The following is a 7,934-nucleotide window of genomic DNA, read 5'->3' as shown; positions in this document are numbered from 1 at the left end:
TTAAGTATACATAATTATAATACAAGAGGGAGTATTATGTCATGCAATGTTCCTTTTGTCAAAAGTAAAACAGCAATAAGCTCATTTTTCTATACGGGGATTTCTTTATGGAACCATCTGCCTCTGCATATTCAGCAAAGCCAAAGCAAAGCCATCTTTCAAACAAAAGTGAAGTCATATTTATGGGGAGAACTAATGGCTCACCCCTAAGAAAGAGAGGATGTTTCCGTTTTGTTTTGGTTCACTTTATGTTTCCATGTTGTGTGTTTTAATATGTGTTTTTCATGCTGTGTTCTTTTTATGCTGTTTTATGATGTGATGTTTTGTTTTATTCATTTTATGTTTTATACTGTGTGATGTTTTGTTTTATTCATTTTATGTTTCCATCGAGGACCACTTTGGAAATAAGTGTTTTAAATAATGTTTCAAGTGCCATCCTCTGGACATTACTTAGTGTCATAATGTGTAAATGATGCTATTTGTAAATGTCCTAATACAAATAAAATATATATATATATATTTTATTGACAACAGGCTAATCCCTCAAGTTTGTTCCTGTACATACCAAAGTATTATTATTTCTGATCATTCTCCTATTGTGATGTCACTGTTACTCCTCGACACTCCACAGCCCATAAGGCACTGGTGTTTTAATTCAACCCTACTTTATGACAATGTATTTGTAAAATATATAGAGGAACAAATCACCTTTTTTTCAACCAATAATACTCCAGGTCTCTGCTCTAGTGGTCTGGGACGCACTCAAAACCTACGAGGGCAAATCATATCATTCACTAAATAAGAAATACATTCTCATGAATGAATGAATGAATGAATGAATGAATGGACTTTATGAATGGACTTTATTGTCATTGCTACAGTACAGGTACCAAACAACGAAATTTAGGAGGGGTGGCTCCCCTGGTGTTAGGAAAGGGGGAAAAAAACACTTTTAGAAAAAGAATAAAATCACAAGAAGGTAAGGAGCTGGTTTACATAAATAAAGGCTATGTACACAATCCACTGTACTATACTGCACAGATAGTCAACTAGGGTTGTCATATTGCACAAAAGTATTTTTTCACGTTATTTAAAGTGTCACAGTTTGCAGGCTTGAAATGTACATGTTTGTGCCTCAGCACTAGCTGCCATACAATCCGTCCAGACTGTCCTGGGCCCAGAACTTAGGCCTTTGCTGTGTTCAGGGCCTTGACGGCCCTGTGGTAGAAGCAGTTCTTCAGTCTGTTTGTCTTAGCGGCCGGGGTCCTGTACCTCCTTTTCGAGGGCAGCCTGATAAAGTGTACGTGCCCAGGGTGGGTCGGGTCCCTGGAGATCTTGGAGGCCTTCCTGAGACAGCGTGTGTTGTACAGCTCTTCCAGAGAGGGGAGGGGGGCGCCGGTGATCTTCTGTGCTGTTCTCACGACTCTCTGTAGCGCGTTTCTCTCCGCTGTTGTGCAGCTGTAGAACCAGTTGCAGATGCCGTAGGTGAGGATGCTCTCCACTGCGCCGCGGTAGAAGGCCACCAGTATCTCCTGCTTGTTGAATTCATAGGAATTAGGTTTAGACATATCATATAGATTAGACATACAGTATCATCTAAAATCCTAGATATTGATAAAGAGTATGCATTAACCCAAACCCCAGAACGAATTAACAAAAGATTAGAACTCAAAACTAAATTTGACCTTCTTACTACTCACCAAACGCGAAACCTTTTATTAAAAAGCAAAAGTACCTTCTATGAACATGGTGAAAAGATAGGGAAACTGTTAGCTAATCAACTAAAAGGACAGAGTTCTAAATGTATAACAAGTATTCACATAGAAAGTGGAGATGTCACTGGAGATCCCATTAAAATGAATGATGTATTCAGAGATTTCTACTCCCAACTATATACCACCCAATTTGGAGAGAATATGGAGATTAAATGACAATTAAAGACTTTCTTGATCCTCTGCCCATCCCAACTATTTCCCCAGACCTGGTGGAGAAGCTGGAAGCACCTCTAACACAAGGAGAAGCATTCCTAGCCATAACATCATGGTGGAGAAGCTGGAAGCACCTCTAACACAAGGAGAAACATCCCTAGCCATAACATCATGCAATCTGCTAAATCCTCAGGGCTGGATGGATTTCCAGCCCAATTGTTTAAAAGGTTTTCGGGCGCACCTCTCTCCACAATTACCAACCATTTTGTCTGAATCCTTTCGGCTGGGTTCACTCCCCCCATCTCTCTTTGAGGCATGTATAATTGTCATAGCCACGAAAGGGAAAGAGCCTGCAGAGTGTGCGTCATATAGACCCATCTCTCTTTAAGAGCCTGCAGAGTGTGCGTCATATAGACCCATCTCTCTTTAAGAGCCTGCAGAGTGTGCGTCATATAGACCCATCTCTCTTTAAGAGCCTGCAGAGTGTGCGTCATATAGACCCATCTCTCTTTAAGAGCCTGCAGAGTGTGCGTCATATAGACCCATCTCTCTTTAAGAGCCTGCAGAGTGTGCGTCATATAGACCCATCTCTCTTTTGGACACAGATGCTACAATTCGAGCAAAGGCTCTGGCGCATAGATTAGATGAGGTCATCCCCCAAATAATAACAATTGACTCAGTCATTCAGACAATTGAGGAATAGATGCATTGTTATGAGCAGGAAAACAACATATTGTTATTTATAAAGAAAGTTAAATCAGAGGAGTAGTCCTCCTCAGATGTGGCCTCCCCAAGAAGTCTATAGAGGCTCCAACTAATTCAAAATTCTGCTGTTTGGCTGCTGACAAAAACTAAGAGGGGCATATCACTCTAGTCCAGTGGCTCTCAAACTTTTTCTGTCAAGCCCCCCTTGGGAGGACAACAAATGTGTGAGCCCCACCTCACCCCCAAAAAACTGTCACAACATGTCAACGTGAGTCAATTTGACCGTGGAAACGATCGTAGCTCTACGTCGGGTATTGACCTTGCGTATGCACATTACCTACTGGTTATGCAGAGTTATTACAGGCATGTGAGCCGCACTGCCTACTGTATTTCATGCAAAGGCTCGTAATAAAATTAACGATGTTGTTATCAGCCAAGAAAATGAGTTTAATTCAAGATTTAAAGGGAACTTATGTTCATGATTGTATTTCAGTCTTTCTTTATATCCCTCCGGAGCTGTCAAGTCAACGCCATCTCCCCTTCAACATGCCTATAGTGCGCTCCACAACGGACCTTGCCCGGCCACATGCTAAATTATACTGGATTTTCTCCAGTGTCTGGGAGTTCGCAGGCATGTTTTCAATGTCACCTGATAAGAATAAGACCATTATATTATTACAGTATAAGCAGCACTCGAGTTGAGGGCGGATGAGGGGGGATGGCATCCCCCCTGAAATAAAAACAGTCAAAATCATCCCCCTTCTAAAACTGCCACCCCCCCTTTCCATAGGCCTACCTTATGTCCTGTTATCAATGAACGTGGTATTACTGCTATTTCAAGGTGCGAGTGGGCACGCACATTTTTACCAAGTTACTGACACTGAAGTCACTGACGCTGTGGGGATGCTAAAATTGTCCTCATATGATAAAATCCACCACCTCCCCTGATTTTCTTTTACAACTTGAGTACTGAGTATACGCATTTGCCTGGTTAGTTGTCATGATCAAACATTACAAATGCAACTTACCGAGAAGCCACCCTTCTCTGCCCTCTCCCGCTTCCAGACGAACGCCTACCCTATATTATAGCACATGGCTTAATTCAGCCGCTATAATTGAGCCGCTATCACAGGGCGTTAATACAAACCTCATTCACCTGCGTTCATTTTACCTGCGTTGGTATTTATAGAAGGAAGCACGTACGCAACTTTAAACAAGCGCAGCCCGTTTTATAAATAATGCTTACGTCCGTTTAGAAAAATGTGCTTACGTGAAAGTCAAAGATGACGTTCAAGTACTTTTTTATAAATGAGGCCCCTGACACTCACAGACATCATTGGAGCCCTGCTGAAAGACAGGTGCTTCTTTGTTGTCCTGAATAACAAGCAGAGTCGCTGGCGGCAACAACGGAATGGCCTACCTCAAGGTAGTGTGCTGGCCTCACTACTATATAACACCTACACCAACGACCAGCCAATGGACCAGAACACTGAACGTTTCATCTATGCCGACGATCTATGTGTAACATCCCAAGAGAACTCGTTCGAAGCAATAGAAGCAAACCTCACCACAGCCCTAGATGAGCTACACCTCTACTATGAGTGCAACCACCTACATGCCGACCCTGCAAAGACCCAAGTCTGTTCCTTCCATCTCAGGAACCGTGAAGCCGACCGACCACTCAACATCAAATGGTCTGGAACACCACTTGAGCACTGTACCCAACCTGTCTACCTTGGAGTAACCCTGGATCGGACTCTCTCCTTTAAGGAGCACATCAATACCACAAAATCCAAAGTCGGCTCCCGAAACAACATCCTACGGAAACTAACCAACTCCAAATGGGGAGCCACAGCACACACATTACGATCCACTGCTCTGGCCCTGTGCTATTCCTCTGCAGAATATGCATGTCCTGTCTGGGAGAGGTCAACACATGCGAAGAAACTTGACTCGGCATTAAACAACACCTGCCGCCTGATCACTGGCTGCCTGAAACCCACCAACACAAGCAACCTGCATCTCCTAGCTGGCATTACCCCAGCTGATATCAGACGGGAAGTTGCCAGCCGAGTCGAGAAAACCAAAGCCACCACTGATGAACGCCCTCCCCTCCATGGATGCCACCCTCCGGCCCAACGGCTAGAGTCAAGAAGAAGCTTTCGCAGCCATGTCCAGTCCCTAACAACATCTCAGGAAGAAACAAGAATCCAACTTTGGATGGAAAAGCTTGAGAATGACCGTCCTCCAACTGCCATGGGAACATCCCCCACTGAAGCCCCTCCCCCTGGCCCAGAAGCACCATGGGAACATCCCCCACTGAAGCCCCTCCCCCTGGCCCAGAAGCACCATGGGCTCAGTGGAAGACACTCAACCGCCTCAGAACAAGAACAGGACGATCCAGGGCTGCTCTGGTTAGATGGGGAAGATGGGCAAGACCGGCCCAACCACCTGTGAATGTGGAGGAGCAGAGCATACTGTGGAGCACTGCCTTGTCTGTCCTCTACTACCCAACCCCTGCCGCTCAAAAGACCTTGAAGTGTTAAAAAAAAAAAAAACTGTCATATAACCACCACGCTTCAGAGAAACGAAAAGAAGAAGAATCTATCAGCTTTGATCATTCTTGTCCCAGAATGGGATCTTGAACACATTACATCAGGCTTTAGGCCAGGACACTACCACACTATACTATTATCATCAGGCTTTAGGCCAGGACACTACCACACTATACTATTATCATCAGGCTTTAGGCCAGGACACTACCACACTATACTATTATCATCAGGCTTTAGGCCAGGACACTACCACACTATACTATTATCATCAGGCTTTAGGCCAGGACACTACCACACTACACTATTATCATCAGGCTTTAGGCCAGGACACTACCACACTATACTATTATCATCAGGCTTTAGGCCAGGACACTACCACACTATACTATTATCATCAGGCTTTAGGCCAGGACACTACCACACTATACTATTATCATCAGGCTTTAGGCCAGGACACTACCACACTACACTATTATCATCAGGCTTTAGGCCAGGACACTACCACACTATACTATTATCATCAGGCTTTAGGCCAGGACACTACCACACTATACTATTATCATCAGGCTTTAGGCCAGGACACTACCACACTATACTATTATCATCAGGCTTTAGGCCAGGACACTACCACACTATACTATTATCATCAGGCTTTAGGCCAGGACACTACCACACTATACTATTATCCTCAGGCTTTAGGCCAGGACACTACCACACTATACTATTATCATCAGGCTTTAGGCCAGGACACTACCACACTATACTATTATCCAATGAGATTGTTTTTGCCCTAGAAAAAAACTGCCCATTGTGCTGCCCTGTTTATTGATCTATCAACTATTCTGCAGCACAGGCCCAGGGATGCGTCCTCTCACCCTGGCTCTTCTCCCTCTACACCAACCACCTGATATCTCTCCACAGCTCAGTCACCTTTATGAAATATGCGGATGACACTACCATAATCAGACTCATAACAAACAATAATGAAGACCATTACCGCGAGCAGATAGCCCAAGCAGTCACTTGGTGCCTCAACAACAACCTCCAGCTCAACTCATCAAAAACACAAGAAATCATCGTAGACTTCAGGCACAGCCCCCCCCCAAAAAAAACCATCAACATCCTTGGAGAACCCATAACCATAACGGACTCCTTCAAATTCCTTGGCACTCACATCAGCAACTCTCTCAAATGGAACACCAACACAGACTTCATCACCAAAAAAGCCCACCAACGACTATTCTTTCTCAGACAGCTCAAAAAATTCAAAGTAAAACAAAAACTCCTCCTTCACCGCCATCATTGAGAGCATACTCACCTCATCCATCACAGTTTGGTACGGCAGCTCGGACAGTAAATCACGGAAAAAACTACAGCGAATAGTAAGAAAATCATCTAAGATCATCGGCACCCCTCTTCCATCAGTTGAATCACTATATCTCAAACGCACCACAAATAGAGCACATAAAATTATCTCTGACCCCTCCCACCCTGCTCACCACCTGTTTCAACTGTTGCCCTCTGGACGGCGCTACCGATCCCTGGCCACCAAAACATCCCGCTTCAAAAACAGTTTTTTCCCCTCTGCCATAAGGACTCTCAACACCTGACTCACTGCACTGTATAAATTGTAAATTGTACATATGTTCTGTCTTGTCTTGTGGTTATGTGTGTTCATGTCATGTACAATGTGTGTATGTTTTTTGACACTGTTTATGAGCTGTACCGAAAACAAATTCCACCGACCTAGGTCGTGTGGTCATTAAACTATTCTATTCTATTCTATTCTTCCTCTGAGCTTTGAGACTGTTTTTGACACCATTCAATGCTCACTTGTGGACTTCAAGTTAATACTAAATGCAGCCAAAACAAATTATATGCTTTTCTCTAGGGCTTGCAAGTTTGAGACCATGGACTCAAAGACCTCCATCTCAGATGGTTCCCAAATTGAGAGAGTCCTCTCATATAAGTATCTTGGTATCTGGATAGATCATGAGTTTAAAACACTTAATTAAAAAGAAATAGAGTTAAACTAGGGTTCTTCATTAGGAATATAGAAACTCCCATACTATCTTACATCTCTTATTATCTGGAGACCTAGCACTTACAGTATCAGACACAGTCTCAAGGTTGGTTAGTCCTCAAGGTCCCACGTGTCTCCTCTGAGCTGGGTAGAACTGTCTTTAGTCAATGTGCTCCTCGGGCATGGAATGACCTACAAGATACAGTAAGACTTGCTGCTTTAGTATCGTTGGGCCATTTTAGGAAGTTGATTAAGGATTGCTCTGTGGAGGAGTGCTCTTGTTATAATTGATTGCAGTCTGTACAAACTTTTTTATTGCCTGTGTAAATTGTGTCTTGATGCAAATAATAGTGATTGTATTTTGTAATCAGGGCAACCTTGAAAAAGAGACATTGGTCTCAAAGGCACTCCCCTGAATAAAATAACACCTTAGGCAGTGTTATGCATGACCACCTAGGCTATGTGGTGCAGTTTCCATATTTTCAACCTTGGCCTCTTTCGGTCATATAAAATCTGAATTATTAAGTTCATGAATAGTCTTTCCAGATGCAGGTTTATGCCAGATAGTAACAGGTATACACAGAGATTGAGAAATTGGAAACAGAGTGGGGCAAAGGAGCTAAGGTGCGCACAGAGGTTAAGAAAAGGAGAAGTAAGTAAAATACTGTAGGTCACTCTAGTTGCTCACTAATACACTAGGGCACTGGCGGACTCAGGGGGGGC

The sequence above is a fragment of the Nansenia antarctica genome (assembly GCF_963989245.1).
Source record: "Nansenia antarctica genome assembly, chromosome: 13".
Lineage (NCBI taxonomy): Eukaryota > Metazoa > Chordata > Actinopteri > Argentiniformes > Microstomatidae > Nansenia > Nansenia antarctica.
This window is presented reverse-complemented; position numbering follows the sequence as displayed.